Source organism: Malurus melanocephalus, unplaced genomic scaffold, assembly GCF_030028575.1.
Source record: "Malurus melanocephalus ecotype Western Australia unplaced genomic scaffold, MMel_1.1 scaffold_6, whole genome shotgun sequence".
Classification (NCBI taxonomy): domain Eukaryota; kingdom Metazoa; phylum Chordata; class Aves; order Passeriformes; family Maluridae; genus Malurus; species Malurus melanocephalus.
In genome coordinates, this window is record NW_026623238.1 from 1065549 (window position 1) to 1085635 (window position 20087).

Consider the following 20087-nt stretch of genomic DNA (forward strand, 5'->3'; position numbering starts at 1 on the left):
AGTAACAGCTCTTACAGCAGGGAGGACAGGGGGAGGGGTGGGGAAATGGAAGGGTTTTCTTCGCAGCATCTCTGGACCCGTCAGCCTAAGGAAGTCAGGCACACAATAGCAATGAAGTTACAAGTTTTCCCTTCCTCCCGCTCCCTCAGGCACAGGGAGTTTTGAGAGTTAACCCGAGTCTTGATAAGCAAGTCACCCCAGCTCTCTTCAACTAGACGGCACCAGCTGGCAGAGTCCCAGGAGATGCGCAGGAAGGGGTCTCCGTGCTGGTTGTACTGGGAGCTAAGGAAATGCACACTTGCGAGGTGAGGACAGCCACTGCTGGTTTCATGAGGTCTGCCCTGGGTGGGCTGGGGCGAGGAGGAGGGCAGCCCTGCAGTGCTCATTGCACTGSTGTGCCTCCCGTGGCCAGCTGGACACTGTCCTGTGGCTGCTGTGGTGTGGACACTCACGCAAGGCTGGCACTCGGGGCATCTCTCCGAGCTCCCTGGGCTGCTCCCTGCTGACCCCGGGGTAGCTGAGCTTCCTTCTCGGGAGAGCCGCCTGCTTGACGCCTTGGAGCCGTCTGCCAATTCCTGCCCTGTCACCACATCTTTCACTCTGTGTGTGGCATCAGAGCAGCCAACAGGATGTAACTATAGACTCCGACTATTTAGGGCTGTCGCTGCTGACCAGCACTACAGTAGGTTGACTCACAAAGGACAAGGGATTCCTTTTTTTTCACTGCAGTTTTTTGGGCTTAAGCTTATGCAGTGGACAGGGAGAGCTGCTTCGCTAGAAAAGCTGCTTTAGGAGAAAGTTTCCTCATTTTATTTTATGATGGTGGTGGGGGGGAAGTTTGTTCTCTTGCATGAAATACGACGGGAAGGCCAGAATTGCCCTGACAGAGCTGGTGGGACATGGCAGTGGTGAGAGCCAATGTGAACGAGGAGACTGCCTTGGGCACTTCTATACTGTGAAGGCTGGTGAAACTTTGGATCCCCTCCTGACTGCAGATCTTCACAGCAGCATTCCTTGTGTGACAAGCCTTTTTCACATTTCCCCATTCAGCTGATTGTGGGTGCTGCGCTATTTTAAACCCACATGGAAGTATGTTTTTAGGACCATCTGCTACCGGCCCTAACCCAGATGATACAGTTAGAGCCTGCCCACAGCATCCTCCCCTCCTTCAGACAGTTCCAGGAACAAGCGGTGAGTCAGTCCCGCAGCTGAACTCATATTTAGCTAACCCTGATATCCTGCCTATCGGAGAGAAAGGCACAACGGCCTTCCCAGGTGCAAAGCCCCGTTGTTCCCATTATTTAGAGAACGCTAGGAATTTTTTATAAAAACCACCACCACCAAAGCAAATGTCAGATCGGTTAGTGCATCGGCTCCTTTTGTTCTGCAGAGTGAGAAGGAAGCAGCGCTCCGTCCCCGTGCAGCCGCTCGCCYCTCCCGCCTTTGCTCGCCGCTGAGGGGCGGGTTCTGGCCCTGGGTGCCCGGTGGGCTCGGAGCGCTCCCCTCGCCTCTCGCTGCGCTGCTGCAGCCTGGCAGCGGCTCTSCCCCGTGCTGAAACATCTCTCCACAGCTGGAGCACGGTTAATGCTTCCTTCGGGCACTGGGGTGAGCGTAGGCGTCTCCTAGGCTGTCTGAAGGCCAGCGTCGCCTGTCAGGGTGCTGCCTTCTCTCACTGAGCAAATGTTGTTAAACACACATCTGTGGGTCTGGATGAGGCTCTTTCCTGCCACCTTAGCAGCTTCCTGAGCCTGAAATAAGGTTTCAGCCAATGGATCATCTGAAAAAAATCTCTCAGAGGGCAGCATGACTAAGAATCAGCGTTTATAAGCCATTACTTAATGTATTTTAAACTCCTGCTCTTTGATCCCTGTATCATCCAGTAGCCGCTTTCTGGCTGTTTGGCAAAACCAGCAAAACATGCCCTGCTCTGTCATCACATTTCTCCTGGTTCCCCTCTGCATGCTGCACTGTTTCCCACCCAGCAGGTTAATGACCCATAATTACCTTCATCATATAATGAGAAAAGTTCAGTATCTCCACAGCAGATACACCAGCACTCAGCCTGGGCACAGCCTCCAATGTTAAATGATACCTGTCCTGCTGTCGCTGAAGTGGAGGTAAATCCCCCACCCGCCTCCGCACAGCAGCCGACTTCCCAAAYCTGCAGCGCAGAGAAAAAACCCTCCCTGACGCTGCTGGGAGCGTTACCTGCAAAATAAGCATGAAACATRAACGTTGTTTTATTTAGGCTATGCAGTGTTTGTGTGCTCCCGTGTAAGTTCGGATCAGCTCTGGCTCCGAGGAGCTTTCGCTGGGATCCTGTTTCGATCAGTACTGATTTAAATGAGCATCGTGGCCCTAATTATTTAGTGCCGCTCACATGACACTGAATTTGCTATGGTACCCTCGAGACAGGCAGGCTTTATCCTGCTCAACAGAAACATCCGCAGCAGCTGTACCACACTGTGCTTCAGGCTCCTTGGAGTTACTTCATCGSTGCCCGACAGCTGTGTCCCCTGACCATTATCTGGTGGCCGCATGCTTCAATAGCGGACTGTATGTACTGTATGCACTAGACTGCAGTGTGACCTGACAGCTTGGCTTCCTCTCCCAGAGTATATCTTCTGCTACTCTTCAGCATCCTACAGTTTATCTGTGGTCAGCTTTCTTACCCATTTCCTGCCAGCTGCTACTGGTCTTTTAGTCAGCTCCGCCAGGCACACGGGCAATGGTGAGCTTGCTGAGCCTTGTGCTGCATTATTTCTTGGACAGAGATCCTGCAAAGGCTGGTGCRGAGTTTTGTATAGGAGATTTCTTTGTATGTAGTGTCATGGCAATTAAGAAATTAAGAAATACACTTTTTTAAAAGAAGAAATACACTCTTAAAAATACACCTTGTAGTTATTAAGTGGTATCAATTTTATCTCTGTTTTAAAATTGTTGCAGCATTGTGGCTGAGGCTTTGAAAGCGCAAAACTTTTTCTAGCTAGAAATTATAGCTAATTTCTTCAGTGAAGAATTTGGTATTCTTACCTCCTGTGCCAAGTTGTCCCACAGAGATTTTAAAGTAGCTGAGGCCCAAAGTCCCTGCTCTGGATCCAGAATTTGGTGTTTTACAGGAACATAATTCCTCTGCCTAAGCCTTTTGGAAAACGGCTTCAAGTTCTCCAAGCTGGGACTGAGCTGGTGGCACTGTGCTGATCTGTTTGGAGGTTTCCCCATYGCCACAGCAGGATGGCTGTTCATGAACATGTCCCTTGCTCCTCTTGCTCCTGTCAGGGCAGCTTTAGTTTTACTGTTGGGCCTGTGTTGGGAGGCACCTGTGCTGGAGGAACCAAGTCCCTGGAGCTCAGGGCTACTAAGTGAGGTTTGTTCTCCACCCTTCCGCCCTGACTTCCTCTGTGTGGGAGCTCACTTCCCAGGAGCACCCRAGTGAGCCCCAAAGAGGTGAATGTTCAGTGAAGCAGAAATTAACTGCAGAGACTGGTGCTCTGGCATATCAAAAAAGAATGGCTTTGAAACAGCAGAAGAAGAGCTCAAAGCCTTGCCCCAATAATTTCCTCTTTTTTTTTTTTTTTTTTTTTTTTTTTTTTAAAGAAAGAAGTAATCACTTTAAACTTTTATGAGGTTTATGAGTCAGCATGTAATAGGTCCTTATGCTGGGGTATGGGGCAGTGTGGGAGTTCCTGGATTTCTTGCATGCTCTTTGCTAAGCCCAGCCTCACACCATCAGTAGYAGGTTCTGTAAGGTTAAGCATGGGAAAGGTGTGGATAAGGCCATGCCCATGCCCCATGCAGCCATGCAGCCTAGCTGCACCCCTGAAACAGGAGTGCTTGGGCCAAAGGCTAAGGCAGATCACATGGAAAATCAAGGGGAAAAAGAAATTTGGCTCACAGAGTGGAGATCACTGCTGACCTTCTGAGAGACTGAATGCTTATGACACAGGGTCTCAGATGAGAAGCAAGACAGAGATGTCTTCCTGTGAACTGGTGGGAGGGATTGTGTCCATCCTTTCCAATTCAACATTCATTCTGAAACCCAGTGATGATAGCTGGGAGTGAGGGTGGTGTGCTTGTTCTGAAACACCTTTTGAAGGAGTCTGACAATGTCAGCAATACATTGAAGATGCCTGGAGAGGTTTGTCTCTATCCCAGAGCCAGCAAGTGTGAATACCCTGGGTTCAGTGTTCAGCATTGTTGCTGCCTTCTCTCCTGGTAAATTTAATAGACTAGTAAAAATCCAGTCCAGCTGAGCACCACAGAATGCTAAGATGGAAATTACCCATTAGGACTTTCTGTTCCTGCTGTGGGGCTCCTGCCATGTATTGAGTGATTTGCAGATTTTAAGGCATTGGTGCATGTGGCTTATTRAAACTCAGGTTCCAGTGAATCCACTTGACTCAGTGATGCAAATCTGCCAATATAACTATTTTTTTCTCCATCATTTACTACTCCAGCAATTTTGAAAGGAGATCTATCTTTCAATAGCAACATTTTTTCATTTTCTTCAATGAAATTCTTCTTAATTGCTAAGGATAGTGAACAGCACTGGCTTAAGAGGTTTCTGTGGGATCTTATTAGACATCTTCTGAAGATGAGGATGATTCAGTTAGGATTGCCTTTTAGAGCACTTTTGGCTCACCAGCTTTTAATCGATTTAATATGAGGTACATTAATTCTGGATAGTGCTAATTATTTTAATCAGAATGCCGTGTGGGACTGAGTTAAATACCTCACAGATGTTGAAACCCATGACATAGATACAGCTATCTTTATCAGCTAAACTTGTAATTTCACTAAAAAGCAACAACAAGCTCATTTGAGAAGATTTTTCCACGAAGTTGTGCTGATGACTATTAATTATGCTGCCATCTTTTTAGCCTTTTTCAATTCTGACCCACATGAGGCCATCTGAGCGCAATGAAGGTGCAAAGCAAATGAGACATGGAGGCCAAGGGTACTTGTTGAGTTGTGTCACCTCCAGGCCAGGCGCTACACTGGGTTGTATCACTCATGTAAGGGCTGTTATCTCACTAATCATTTGCATCAATCTGCTTGACTCCTGATCAGGGTTAGACTCCTCAGCCCGTGGCTGCCCACACTGCTTGTTGTACCYTCTGTAAATAGTAATGCCTCATGAGCTTTTTGCCAGTCTTGTCGGTTCTCCAGTGGTCCCAGATGTGTGAAAAATCAACACAAACATTTTGGAAAACTCCTTGGCACATTTCTTTAGTATGCTGAGGTGCAACTTACCAAGTGCTGCTGATTGAAAAATGTTCAGTTTTGATAGTGGCTGTTTAACTTTCCCCTAAGTAACTGATGGAATAGAAAGTGTTTCCTTATCACTGTGAGATAAGAATACATCATCCTAGTAGTTTCCAAATACAAACCTGAAATATTTATTGAATATTTCTTCTTTTATGAATCATGACTGACAATTTTGAGATTCCTATCTAGCTGTGGAGCTATCCCATTGTTAGGATTTTGTTTGTTCCTGATACATTTAAACAGTTCCTCTTTATTGTTCTTACTGGCTGCAGATTTGTGTGTTGGTAGYTTTAATTTCCTATGGTAATTTCCTCACTGCTGATATATGTACACCCATACTGACAGATCCAGATGCAAGTCCAGTGTCCAAACTACCAAAGTTTTAATGAATCTGGGCTCCTGATTTTGTCTTGACCCAATACAAATGAGCAGCTATAAAGCTTGGGTTTAATTTCTGAATTTYATATCCCTTCTGTCTGATTCCAGAGGAGCTGGCATGTTTCAAAGCCATCTTTTATTCAGTGACTCTCACTCTTTGAGAATCAAGATCAGAAAAAAAAAATGCCATTTGTTTCATTCCCATGAATCAGGAATGAACTTGTTTGTACTACAATGAAAATACCTGGATTATGTTTTGAATGGTGACTATGGACTTGGCTACGGAGCTAATGGTGGAAGGGGCAGATAATTCTCTGTTCCCCATGCAGGGCTCAAACCTGTTGCAGAACTGGAGACTGCAGGGACTGGGGGATTTCTGCAGGTAGGGAGGCACTGCTGCCATGTGTATCCATAAGGGCAGACGGGAAATCACGGAACAGTTGGGAGAAATGAATTCTTTGCATCAGGGCTGAGGCTGTGTACTGCCCAGGRTCCTGCTGAGCAGTCACTCAAAGCAGTGCCCAGTCCTGGCCATGGGGGTAGGAGGGTCAGCCCAAGTGCTGTCCTGCTTTGAGTCAGGAGGTGAGTGGCAGTGGCCTCTGGAGACAATGGTGGGATGAGGGGGACTTTCTCATTGCTTTCCTCCCAGCTGCTGGGGAGGTGTGGCACATTTTTCACCCTTCTTGTTGCTGTCTCTGAACTGGTGTGCTGCTGTCTGCTGCGGTTGTGCCCTGGGGWTTTAGAAAAGCCCCTCTGGGTAACAGTACATGAATTGTTATTTTTGATTGTAACTGGGTGACCATTTATTGACTCTTCAGYTGGGTAAAGTTATTTAGAAAGTTATGCAGCTGGAAGAATGCTGCAAGCCTGGCTTATAACTCTCCTCTCTTTCCCAGTAATAGACTTTGATTTGCCGTAGTTCATTTCCCTCTGAAGTCTGCTTTTTGTAGATAACATAAAGCACTTGGCATAGTGGTTGATAACTGAATGTATGAAGCATGACATTTTCCTAGATACAGTATGCCACATGAACACTTGTCTTTTGTATCGGAACCCATAAACAAGAGTTGACTGAGGGCAAATAGCTTGCTCAGGTCCTGTGGAGAGGCAGGGAGTGAGTCAGTGCTGAGGGCAGCGTGATGTGGTCACAGCTGCTTTGGGGAGGGCATGTGGCAAGAGAAGGCAAAGCCCAAGGGCAAATAATCCCTGTGAGCCAGCTGGTAGCAGGTGAGGCAACTCATGATGTGGATTAAAAAAAAAAGAGAGTATTTTGGAAACTTAATTTCCTCCTTACTTGTTTTTCTGTCCAGTGATTAAAATACTGACATGTTTTTCTGCCTCTGGAGCMGGGCAATGCACCTCCCCTCCCACCTGCCCCAGACCAGTGAAACCTCAGAAACCGGCATTAAGGATTGGGACACTCCTGCTGGGTTTAGTCCTTGGCAGCCCTGGAGCAGGGTAGAAGACGGTGCCCATGCAGAGCCATCAAACAAGGCAGTTAACCTCTTGGTTTCTCCCTCACCACCCACAAAGAGAAGCTAAAAATAGCAGGCAGTCTTACAGAGTTCTGGGAAAGAATAAAGTAAGAAAAATTCCAGGCTGGGTGGCTGGAAAGCAGCACTCTGGCTGTAAGATGGAACACTGTGAATATGCAAAGCTGTGTAGTACATTTTAAAAGTAATGAAGCTTCACACCTTTGGCTTTGCTATTAAAGCATTGCTGAGAGCTGCCTTCACACTGCTGTGCTGCTGAGAGTTAGTAAGGGTGTGTATGAACCCAGGGAAAATGACTGCCCTTCTCCTTCACTGTTCTCAAGGTTTTACACCAGCTGCCTGGCTCCAGTCTACACAGGACTCACGCCGAAGGGGAAAGGGGAGAGAACCTGATCATGTCATGAAAGGCAGCTAGAAGAGTATGGGAAATACTCAGCTCTGGTGAGTTAAATTGGAGATACTTGGGGTTGAATTTTTGAGCCTCCTTTCCTAAACTGTGTATGCAAGCTGCAGGCAAGCATAGGCCAGAGACAGCTCAAAGAAATGCTGACTTGCTCATGAAAATGCAGATTTTACAGTTGTGTGTGTAAGAACTTTCTCACAGCAAGTAAGAAGCTGTGAACTGCTTCCTGCGATGCAGACTGAGCTCCTTTGGTTCAGACTCAGTTATGAGGGAAAGTAATCCAGTTATTGATTTTGAATGAGAATCAGGCATCTGTTTGCATCAAGGTTTTGCATTCTGCTTCAGCCACACATTTACAAGCTATCCAGAGGCATGGGAACTAAAAGTGAAGGAAATATTTGTGGGATTCCACAGAGRCGGAAGCAGCCACTGGTTTGCACGTGTGAATTTTGCTAGTGCATTTTGGTGGTTTAGAATGAAAGTCTGGTGCTTGCTCATAATGAAAGTTGAACCTAAAACTGTTCACATCCAAATTCCCAATGCCCAGCAAACTGGAGTGTGAGGGCTTAAGGCAGAAGGGAGGGGCTACACCASGTAAAGATGCTGTATATTTATTTTAGTGCTCAGAGTTGATTAGAGTTGGGTGAAAATGATTAGCTGAAAGGATTCTGAGTAAACCAATTTAAAATGTAATTATGAAGGGCTCAAGATAGTGTGTGTGTGTGTGTGTGTGTGTGTAATTATGTTTCTTGCCCATGTGCAGTGTAGTCAGTGATTTTGTTCTGCGGTGAGTGGAGGGGGAGGAAGGGCTGGGCAGGGGAATAGCTGCACGGGGAGCAGCTGCTGTGGAAAGGCAGCTTGTGCTGGCTTTCTCCTGTGATCTGAGGTGCACTTTTAGCTGTGCACAAGGTAGCACTGAGCTGGCTATCAAACCCAGCGTAGCCATAGCAATGTGTAGCTGTGTTTCAGCTGCTCTGAACTGGGAACAAAGCTGGGCAGGTGATTGCAGTGAACTCCTTGCTGCTCTCTTGGGGTTCTCCCAGGCTGTGCCACAGTGTGCTTGTACAAAACCAGCTCAGGGTTGCCATGCAAGCTGTGGCATATTTTGGGATGAGACCACCGACATTCTGGCTCATGGCATTTCAGGGCTGCTCATATCACCCTTGTGACCAGCAGCAGAGAATAAGCCTCGTCTGGTCAGCAAATTATTGCAGGTCAGCTCACATCCATGCTGTTGGGGATGAAGTCAGTCTGGGCTTGCTGCATCCACACTGTTTGCTCTGGAGCAAGCTGAATCTGTGCAGAGTAGGTGTAGGAGGGAGGGGACTTGTCCCCCTTGGCTGTGGTTGGCTCTCCTGTCATTTGCTGGTGTGGGCCAGGAGCTGGGTTGAGCGGAGCAGCACAGCACTGACACTGTGCTCATCCATGAACCACGCAGGACAAGCCACATGCATGTTCTGGAGGTACCTTTTTGAGGCTGTTGCAGCTGGGCTTTCTCCAGATGTTTTTCTTCTGTATTCTTACATTACTGAAGGCACAAAAGGTCAGGAAATGTCCTAGAATCCTTCTTGCATTAAACAGGGAACACAGTGAGGAAGAGAAAGGGGAAAAGAAATTTTTGGAGGAAGGTGGGCTGTGACAATTAAGGGGGGGAAGTCAGGAGTGCTAAAGGTCATTTTATCATTGGTGGTGAAGGGTGACTTTTTGTGGATTTAACACCTAATGAGCATGTGTGTGAGTTAGGCAGTGAACTGTKCACAGAGGCGCATTTAGGACAGAAAGTGAAAGGACATGCTCTGGCTGACTCACACATTCATCTACAGTGTGAGAGCGATCCCTTTTATAAGACACAGCCCCAGTTGGGCAGCAGCTGTGCTGCACGTGACCCTTGCCTTCRTCTGACATGGGAACAGAGGTCAGGAAGAGCCTCCTGGGATAGCGTACTCAATCTTTTCTATTTCATCTTGTAATTCCTGATCGAGCATAATCRTAAAAAATAAAAAAGGAGCAGTGTTATGCCCATGTTGTTTCATCATTTCCTTATGCTCTCTGTATGTCTGCTTTCTGTTACTGCCTTAATTGGATTGTTAGCTGCTTGGGGCAGCCCTGGTGTTGTGCTCTCATCATTTGCTGTGGTTGGGCCAGTATCGTGCAGGCTATCCCATCAGCACTTCACACACATCCACGGGCATTTTTGGACGTGGGCTGCAAGATAGAGATGTTCCATTGGGACAGGTACATTTTCACAGCAGGAAACCTATGTTTCTGTTTTGTCCTTTGCTCAGTAGGTGCTGGTATGTGTCAACTAATCCTTTTCCTACTTAATCATTCAGTCAGCACCAATGTGCTCCACTGAGTAATGGCCTAAAGACCAGAACTTCCAGCCAAACCTTGTGTTTTGCTAAAACCACAAATCAGACTTGAAAAATAGGTGCAATAAGAAATAAAGCTTCGCAATAAAGAGAAAGGAATATTTCAGCTGCTGTCATCTTAACTCTTAATACCTTCTTGCAGGAAAGAACTGTTTTTGGAAGATGGCAAGGGAAATGAAAAGGGGTAGCAGTGCCTACAGCTGATAACACTGACCTGTTTTCCTGGCATTCYTCCAAATGCAAGGCCAGCTCTGCTTGAAATGTAGGTGATTCATCAGCTGAATTGCAAGCAGATACTGTGGTGCAGAAGCACAGTCACAGACACGTTATTATTTCAATAACCTGAGTTTTAGCTATTCCACTTTAAAAACTAATGAAGCAAATAATGTTGTGACACAGATGTAGGCAGTGAAAATGTGTCAGAGAAAGGCAATTAACCTCTGTACTAATAAAGTCTGTCAAATTAGTAAATTTTTTTTTTATATATTATAATAGCTAATCAGAAATATATAGGCCATGAGTATTCAGTGCCGCAAGCCTGGKGAATCTTTTATACCTTTGAAATCTAGATGTAAAACATCATCAGGGAAAAGCAGGAGGATTTTGGTTTTTCTTTTTTTCTCAGAGGTCTAAATGGCTAAAAAGTCACAGGGTGACTTTTGCTGGGGTGCGTTGTGAATTTTTCAGGACCCGCTGTCATCATGTCCCGTCCCCCCCTCAATTAAGGTTGGGCTTTTATTTCCACATGCAGGCATCCCTCCAATCACTTACTGTTTGTATTACCAATGCTCTGCTGGACATTCGTGGGGCATTCTGAGCTGAGACATGACTGATTAAAAACCAAAGCAAAATAAATTCTGTAATCCAGCTACCTGACTGGAGAAACAGGATTATCAGAAATGAATTCCCAGAGCAGGACAAGATTCTCTCTATTCCTTGTCCTCTCTCAATCATGACTTCTCCCACTGAGAGACAGCAGGAAGATGATGTTGAATGTGAACCAAGGCTAAATAGGTAAAATCCAGGTTTGAAATTCTTTGCTAAGGTATGTAAAAGTTATTCTGGACAAAGTAGATTGCCCCTAAAAGAGAAACAGCAGTACTTTTGAAACCAAGTGAACTTCCTAATGCATTAATGTTGTAGGAATTTTGATGCTATAACCATCACTTAGCAGCTTGGTGTTGGATTTTGGTSAACTGAGTCTATTGGTGAACATCACATCTGGAGTTTTGTTGCATTGCAATGTCACCAAAGTTGCTGGACACTCCAACATTGACAGTAAAAATACACTGAAAAACAGCTTGACCTTCTGTATATCTCTTRGGATACATGGTAGTAAAACATTTGTCCTCTTTGTAAATGCCCAGACCGATGCATTAAGGCACTACAAGGTTAAACTTCTTTATTACTCCAACAATAGTCACCTACCATCTTTTCTCTTAACGTTAAATGTTTACAGCGTTGTCTCATATTCCCAGTCTTACACAGCCATAGCTTGTGCTGGTATGTGTGTGATAAAACTGAAATTTTATCAAAGGCTTTTGTATCTTAACTGTGTCCTGCCTCTGTACCTACAGAGGTGTTACTGTTAAAGATGTTAAATCATATTCAAATATTAATAATTAACAACAAACACCTCATATAAGTTATTGCTATCAAAGGGCATGTGCTGCTGATTATGGCCTCCGTCCTTGTGCTCCCCCACACGTACCCYCTTGCCTTTCCTGGCACAAAGGACCTTGCGTGTGCCTTCTGTGCTTCTTACCATGGCCAGGACTTGTTGGATGGAGGTCATTGTGCTGACATGCAATTCGGGCGTGGACCTGAATGACGGCCTTTCCCGTGGACAGACAGCCCACAACTGTTTCCCTTTGCACATAAGTCCTTCTGGATTCCAGTTAAGCCAGTTTRTATGACTTTGACTAACCAAGCACTTGATCTGTTCACCCCCATGACCTCCCACTGGGGTGCACGTCACATCTTGTATAGCGTGTGGGAATGCTGGTAGTGCTGTCTCAGTGACAGTTCCTGGGGCAGGCAGCTTTTGTCATTGAGCTGGCTCTCGTTAAATTGTGTTCATGGCGTCATGGCRTGGCTTGGATTGGAAGGGATCTTAGAGATCATCAAGCTCCACCCCCTCATCATCAGCAGGGACACCTTTGAAAAGATCAGGTTGCTCAGAGCCCCCTCTAACCTGGCCTTGAACACTTCCAGGGATGGGACATCCTCAATTTTTCTGGTCAGTCTGCTCCAGTGCCTCACCACCCTCACGTTAAAGAATTTCTTCCTAATATCTGATCTAAACTCTTTAAGTTTGAAGCCATTCCCCCTTGTCCTGTCATTGTATGCCCTTGTAAACACTGTCTCTCCATCTTTCCTGTAGGCTCTTTTTGGGTACTGGAAGACCACCATTAGGTCATTCTGAAGCTTTCCCTTCTCMAGACTGAACAATCCCAATAACCTCAGTCTTTCGTCACTGGATAGGTACTCCATCCCTCTGATCAACTTAGTGGCTTTCTCTGGACTCACTCTAACAGTTCCATGTCCTTCCAGTGCTGGGGTCCCAGAGCTGATGCAGCCCTGCCGGTGGGGTCTCACCAGAGTGGGGAGAGAGGCAGAATTCCCTCCCTCCCCTGCTGCCCATGGGGCTTTGGATGCAGCCCAGGACACGTTTGGCTTTCTGGGCAGCAAGGACACATAGCCAGGTCATGTCCAGCCCCTCATCCTCCAGCACCCCCAAGTCCTTTTCAGCAGGGCTGCTCTGGGTTTGTTCATCCCCCAGCCTGGATAGAAATTGGGGATTTTCCTGATCCAGGTGCAGCACCTTGCAGCACCTTGCACTCAAACTTCATGAGATTCCCATGGGCCACKTCTCAAGCTTATCCAGGTCCCTCTGGATGGCATCCTGTCCTGCAGGAGTGTCAATTGCATCACTCAGCTTGGTGTCATCTGCAGATTTTCTGAGTGTGCACTCAAATCCTTTGTTTACCTCATTAATGGAGGTATTAAAAACCCTGGTCCCAGTRTGGACCCCTGAGGACACTGTTGGTCACTGATGTCCATTGTGACTCTGAGCTGTTGACYACAATCCTCTGAATGTGACTGTCCAGCCCCTTTGTCACCCACCTTACAGGGCAGCCWGAGAATCCATATCTCTGAGAGAAGGACGCTGGGGGGGACAGTATCAAAGGCTTTACAGAAGTTGAGGTAAATGACATCTGTAGCTCTTCCYTTGCCYGCTGATGTCGTCATTCCRTCACAGAAGGTCAGGCAGGACTTCCCTGTGCTGAAGCTGTGCTGGCTGTCTCAAATTCCCTCCCTGTCCTTCAGGTGCTTTAACATAACTTCTTGAGGGCTGCGTTCCATGACCTTCCCAAACACAGATGTGAGGCTGGTTTTTCCCAGGGTCTCAGGTATTCAAAGGCTTAAACTACAAAATATGAAGTTTCACTGAACTTCATAAAAAGAAATGGCAGAAATCATGTTATTTTAATCATGAGTGAGTTGTTGCCTTTGAATTTGTTCTAATTAAACATCAGGTCAGMTTAACTACTCAAAAGGTCTTTCTTGTTTCACCAGGTCTTAAAGTAATGAATAGTTTAATAAGTTTTGAATTCTTTTAAACAACTATTGATTGCTTGGAAAAACAGCTTTTTGTGCTTTTTTTAATTACACAGTGAAAATTATATTAAAGGTTTTTTTTTTTTTCACTCTTATCTATATTTTAAGAAGCTTTGAAAGGATTAATTAAGCATCCAGACTACCTGCTGAGGTAGGTAAATGTTACTATCTCCACTTTTCTGATGGGGAATCTGAAGCACAATGATGTGTAATGCCCGAATCCACTGCTTCTCCATTTCAGAAAAAGACAAGGAGGATCAGCACCCACCAGGGAGCAATTAATAGATTAACACAATCTGGTGAGGGTGGCTTTCCCAAGGTCAGGCTATAATGTCATGGGCAGACAGTTGCAGGCATTTGAGTTAATGAGTTACCGATGGTGAGCTGGACTGTGAAAACTCGCAGGATACGTGCTCCTGCTCACAAGTGATGTACCTGACAGTACAAATTGTCCTGAAACAGAGTTTGTGGGGCATTAGGATAGCTTTGCCATGGTCAATATGAGTTTCTAAGCTGCCACAACATTTTGATAGCTGTTGGTCCTGTGTCCCTATGTCAAAGTCCTCCCCCCACCCCTATGGTATGATCTGTAGAGATTCCAAGATCTCCYGTGCTCATCCAGTCGTGGTAGAAGGAGCCAAATGAGCCAGTTTGGCTCTGGTTGTTGTCAGGAGTATCTGTGAACTTTGATGATTTCCACACCTGAAATCTGAAACATTTTCTTATTTTCAAGGAAGTTCTTCACTTAAAAAACTCCTCCATMAAATCCAGCCTTCCTGTTGGTTTAGTAGCTTTTACTAAAAATGGCATAATCTACCATTCATCTGTATTTAATGATAAGCTTCTACAAGAACCATCACTCATCTCTAGCTGAGAGCAGCCCTTCATCTTGCAATCTTTCTGCTTTCTCTTCATCTGTATCCCAGTCCTCATCAACAGTTTCCCATGGGAATTGTTATATTAAAAATGTAATGACAGAAACGCTGTTTTGTGCAGGGCTGTTCAGGAAAATGATGAATGCTGTGCAGATGCATGTATTGAAACCTCTGTATCTCTAGGAAATACACTGCTATGTTTTSATAGGTTTCTCTCTAAAGCTGTAATTAACAACAGTCAGCAGTATGCTTGAAAGGGTTAAAAGAAAAGAGATTTGAGGAAATTGTCAAAGACATGTGTAGGTGCTGTACATTCAGTGTTGCAGTTGTATGYGTGCTTGCAAAAAATGCAACGGGAAGTGTGTCAATTGCCCCTCTTTGCAGATGGATGTAAGTCTGTGAAAGCAAGATGCTGGTTACCACATAATTAGACCACGAGGTTCTGTCCTAATGCCCCAGTTTCTGTTTGTAACCCTGCAGTGATCTGGCATGTGACAAAGGACAAAACCCTCAGTTCCTCCAGGTCAGTGCCATCAACAATTCAGGTTGGTCACACCTCTGGTGCCGGGTACAAAGCTCAGTGTTAGTCACAGTGTTATCTTCCTCACTGATATCTGCTACATCCAGTTTGAGATCTCAGAGCTTATCTACAACACGTGTTGCMTGAACACCTGATAGATTGTCTGAGGCACTGTAACAAATATTTCCCTTTTTTTTTTACTTCTGCTAAAATTTCTCAGGTTTTTACCCAAGTCTGTGGAGTAAATTTCAGTAAAATGTGTGACCTACCAGAAACCTCRGTACTTTGCTAAGATGCATTTCTTCAACTCTGCCTTCAGTACTGGAAGTACAGATAATAGCAGGCATCAATAACCGTATTATAAAAAAGTTATGTATAATATATGAAAGTATAAATACATTATATAGCTATTTTTGAAAAGCGAACTGAATAAATTCATATTTATTTTCATCTATGAAGATTTCTCCATGGGAGGAGAAGAGAAAAAAAGAAAGATCARTGCATGACAGATGCACATCAGGGAAGTGGGTTGTCACACTGCAGGGAGGTGTTGAGATATCACAATGACAGGCATGCTACACAGACCTGAGCAGAACAAAACACTTTCTTAGGAAAATTGARCAGACGTAGAAATCATTAACTGACTTAGTGAGAAATGGTCCTGAGGTAAACTGCAATTTTAAAATAATATGCAATATGGAGAAGTCTCTGTGAAACAGGTGTTAGAGTTTCAAGTTGAACTTTTTACATTTGTCCCTGAAGGCAGATCTGTTAAGTTTTTCCTTTGTGAGGGTATAGGCTTGAGGGGAATCACCTGTACCACAGCAGTGTCCTTTGCTTTTAGAAATGGAGTTGCAATCTGCTGCCCGTGCTGCTCCAAACTGACCTTTGAGTCTGCTCCTGCAATCCAGTATCTGCTTCCTGAGCCTGAGCTGTAAGTCACAGGCTTTGCAGCAGTGTCCCCAGAGAGCTTTGAGGCAGTTCATCAAAGCAGGTGGAAGGAAGACTATGTTGTAAGAGATCTTTCGTTCTTGCACATGAGTAATGAGGAGGAACAAAACATGCTGTCTGTGGACATAATTTTTCTTTAGAAACCAATCATACCAGGACTATAAATACAAGCAATGTATTACAGGTGCTACGTGCAGCTTGAAATATTCTTCTTTGGTGCCAGAGTGTGTGTATTGGTGTGATTTTGTTGTGGATGGAGAGAAATACTGTCTTTTGTTTTTGTGACAGCTCAAATACTGTRTTAAACAAATTACTTTCAGAACATTTCAAACGTTTTTGTTGTCTGAGCAGCTCAATTCAAACAATTAGTTTGTGTTCAATTTCCTAGGTAAGTTAATAAGCTTTTTAGAGTACTTCATGATTGCAGTTTAACCGGTGCCTCAGAATTTATGCTTCTGTTTTGTTTGCTCAGCATTAGCATTGCTCATTCACTAATCAAGCACTTCCTAAAGTGGCCCCTTCCCCTTCTCAGTAACTGCACTCCATTCCCCTTGAAGTTTCTCTTTCCTGGTAGCTTTTGTGTATTGTGAAGGATATGTACCTCTACCTGGGGTAAATTATTCCTTTCTGGGCCTATTCCAACAGCATTTGAGAACTTACAGACACCGTTCGGAAATGAGTATGAAGTTGAAGCTAGCAGCTCTGCTGCCCAGGAGATTGAGCTGCTGTCATATTGCATCTGACTTGCATCAGATCAGAGTTTAGGATTTGGGTGATTTGTTCTTCAGATTAATGTCAATCTGTTTTAAATTAAAACACCCTGGGGCAAATCCTTTGCTATGATCAATGAACTGTCTGGCTGCAGTCAACCAACATTACAACAGACATGAATTTGGCCTCCTGGTTTGTTGCCTCATCCCCTACATCACTTTCCTTATGYGGTTCAGGCATCAAGCCTTTGATCCTGTAAGTTGTTGACCATCTTCCACTGAAATCAGTGAGAACACAGGGGGCTTCAATGTTCAACACCTTGTTGGTTTGGGCACAAGAAATGGACCACATGTCTGCTCTACCTAAAACATAACTATGGCRTATCTGTGAGTGAGCAATCTGTTTCACACCTGTTTTACTACAGGAACAAAAGGCACAGGAAGTATTTGGAAAATGAGGAACACACCTGTGTGTGAGAGTATAACAAAGCATCTTTATATATAATCATTTGCTATAAGTCATTTCAGAGTTGACAAGCTGTTTTTCAACTTCGTGTCACCACTGCCTGATGCATCTAATTAGTCCTGTTCTCCAGCTGACAAATATCAGCTGCTCTTTCTAAAGCATGGTTTCTCCCTTAAGTACATCCCTCTGGCAAAGTTAAATATTAATTATCCTTTTTTTTTATTTTATGATTATTCATGTGTGCTAATGTCACTACACAATGAATGGGTAAGTCAATACCACAAAATATTGAAAGCATTGTTTCTAAACCTCTGCAGCAGCCAAGATGTACAGAGCCATTCTAGAAATGAATGAGGCCATGGTGGCTTGGGCTTTGCCAACAGTCAGGCATGTCAGTGGTGAGACTCAGAGACCTGTGGTTGTGGGATGTGGGCCTGGATGTGGGAAATGTACTTCTTGTCCTAGCTCAGGTGCTGGCCTGTTTTATAACTGCAGAAATCACAGGACTTCTTACTGTGCATGCTGAAATTGTAGGCACAGATCAGTGTGGATACTGGGGCACCAGGTACCTCTGCAGGTCTGAGCTGTGTGGACTCGTGCTTTTGCTGAATATTTGGGTGGTGCTAGTCTGCTGGAATTTCTTGGCTTCATTTGTATGCTGGCTGTCTTTGTGTGCTGGCCTTCAGGAAGATCCATATCCATGCCTTGTGAAACAGGCTCAAAAACAGACACTGAGAAGGAAGAAATGTTGTAATCATGTTTCCTGAGACCAGTTATACCAGCTGTACCCACCCTATGACAGCCTTAGCTGTTCCCGCAAAAACAAAGTTGCCCATCTTGCCCACTTGGCTGCTGCACCAATGTGAAGGCGGGTGCATTTTCTTACTTTCTGGAGATTTTGTATTTGTTCTGTCCAGGCAAATTTGCAGTTGGCCCCATGCAAGGACTGATGTAGCTGCGTGAGCCCTTATCCTTTGCACCTTTCAAAGCTTTGTGGGCCACTTTGAAGCTGTTCTCTTCCTCACCTTGCACTTCAGGGTACAGGCTCACTTTTATCTCAGTGTCTTTTGCGCACTGCGGCTTGAGCCTTCCAGCTCTCCATGTGGATCAGAAAGATGCTGAAATACAGGAGGATCTCCTGTAGTTGTTCCTTACCTTATTCCAGTTTCTCACCTTACCATTGACCTGACTTTCTGACCCAGCTTCTTTGTGAATGTTTTCTAGCATGACTAGCATTTTCTTACCCACATCACACAACCCAGCATGTCTGCAGCCCAGGGTGTTAGACGTGTCTTCTCTCCTTTTCTGTAGCAACTGAAGTAGTTGGAATTTGATTGATTGACTTAGCCAGTCCAAAAGGACTGGAGGAGCAACTGACACTTGTCAGTTGCTAACACTTGGGCTAACATTTTTGCTATATGAAATATCCTAGAGCAGTGTGTTTTAGAAGCCTGAAGTGTTTGTGTTTGTATTAGTTGTACAGATAAAAATTAGCAACATTTGTTTGTATTGCGAGTGACCTGCTTAGTGCAAATAGCTATGGTGGGTACCTGCCATGTGTTTAGATCATGGTTTTATCATGTGAAAATTTACACATCTCTCTTGTCTTTTTAAGTGTCCAAAAAATTGACACCTGATGGAGGTTTTGAAGAATGCTGGCTTTTTTTTTTTTTTTTGCATGTTAGATACCTGCTAATGATCCAGCTCTCAACCAAAAGAAACTGAGGTGGGTAGAATCAGTGTGAACATGGAAGCTCCCAACCTGGCAGTCATGAAGGATATCCAATCATTGTAATTATTTCCAAGTAATTTAGCATATCTCTAATTATAATATGAGGTCATCTTGATGCAAAATAATGTCTAATTAGACACAATCCCTTTTCAGATACTCATAATAGATTCCAGAGAAAAATCTTTTGGCTCCTCTTTTTGTGAGCTTTAATTCTTAATTTATGATTTTTTTTGTAATTAATTTTTTGAGCAAACAGGGCAAATCAATCTATTTGAGTTAATTAGCATTTCTTCCTTGGTTTCCTAGTCTCCCTCTCTGCTACTCCTCTTTTTCTTCCCCTTATTTGAATATTACTGTAATTTATTCACGTTTGTTTGCAACTAGTGCATAATGATTTCAAGCCAAGGGTGAGCAAGAGACTGCAGCACAGGAAAGGTTGCAGCTCTGGGAAGGAAGGAAGAAAGGAAGGAAGGAAGGAAGGTCTGCAGAAATTTTGTGTTGGCCACCTTCATTTAGTTACAAAAACCAAATTGCATCAGGGCTGATAAGGGTGGCAGCACAGTCAAGCAGAGCTCTGGGGCTGAGGTGGGACAGGGTAGCAGGGCAGTGGAAGAAATCACTGCAGCCACAGAAAGGGAAGATGATGAGCACCCAAGCAGGAAAACTGACTGATCTGCATTTGCTAGAAACCATTATAAGCTGAACATTGTTTCACCTTGATACTTTATAAGCAAAGTTCCTATGAGATTTGCAAAGAACACCTGGGCTGAATTCACAGAAACATATCTCATCTTTATTAGTCAGTGTTTGTCCAGCCTTTTTCAGTGTTTATGCACATCTATTCTGTTACCTAATGCAGATGTACCYTATGGTCTGCAGAAGGCAGATTTCTGCTCTAGCACATGCTTGSCCTTTCTCCCCTTGGATTTGTGAATCTCTCGAGTTGTGAGAAGCAGCACTGTCCAGTGGTTTGAACTGTWGGCTCAGTGCCAGCAGTTTCTGACGTTTTCTTGTCCTTTTCCTTTCGTTGCCGATTTTAGGAGCTCTCTAAACACAGACACAGTCTAGTTTAGAAAGGAGATATTGTTTATTCTGTGCAGGAGGGAAGGTGGATCAATCACACCAAGGGGTAAAAAGCTACCTCTTTTATGCAGTAAAATTTACATGAAGCCTGTCTAATACATATTCTCTGACTACCTAATGCATATCTTATGCAATGCTTGAAACACAAAGTTCTTTTCTTTATTAAGCAACTTCTATTGTAGCAGTTACCTGATGACACTAGTTGAATTCATGAA

At 44.5% G+C, this 20087-nt stretch overlaps 1 long non-coding RNA gene across 2 annotated transcripts in view; it reads left to right on the forward strand.

Annotated features, from left to right (window-relative positions):
* The window catches only part of LOC130576744 (uncharacterized), a 210895-nt gene that overhangs the window by 58458 nt on the left and 132350 nt on the right, over window positions 1–20087 (forward strand). For both annotated transcript variants that reach the window (XR_008965704.1, XR_008965705.1), the window contains exon 2: window positions 7463–7580. This is a non-coding gene — a long non-coding RNA (uncharacterized LOC130576744). The remainder of the gene's footprint in view (window positions 1–7462; window positions 7581–20087) is intronic.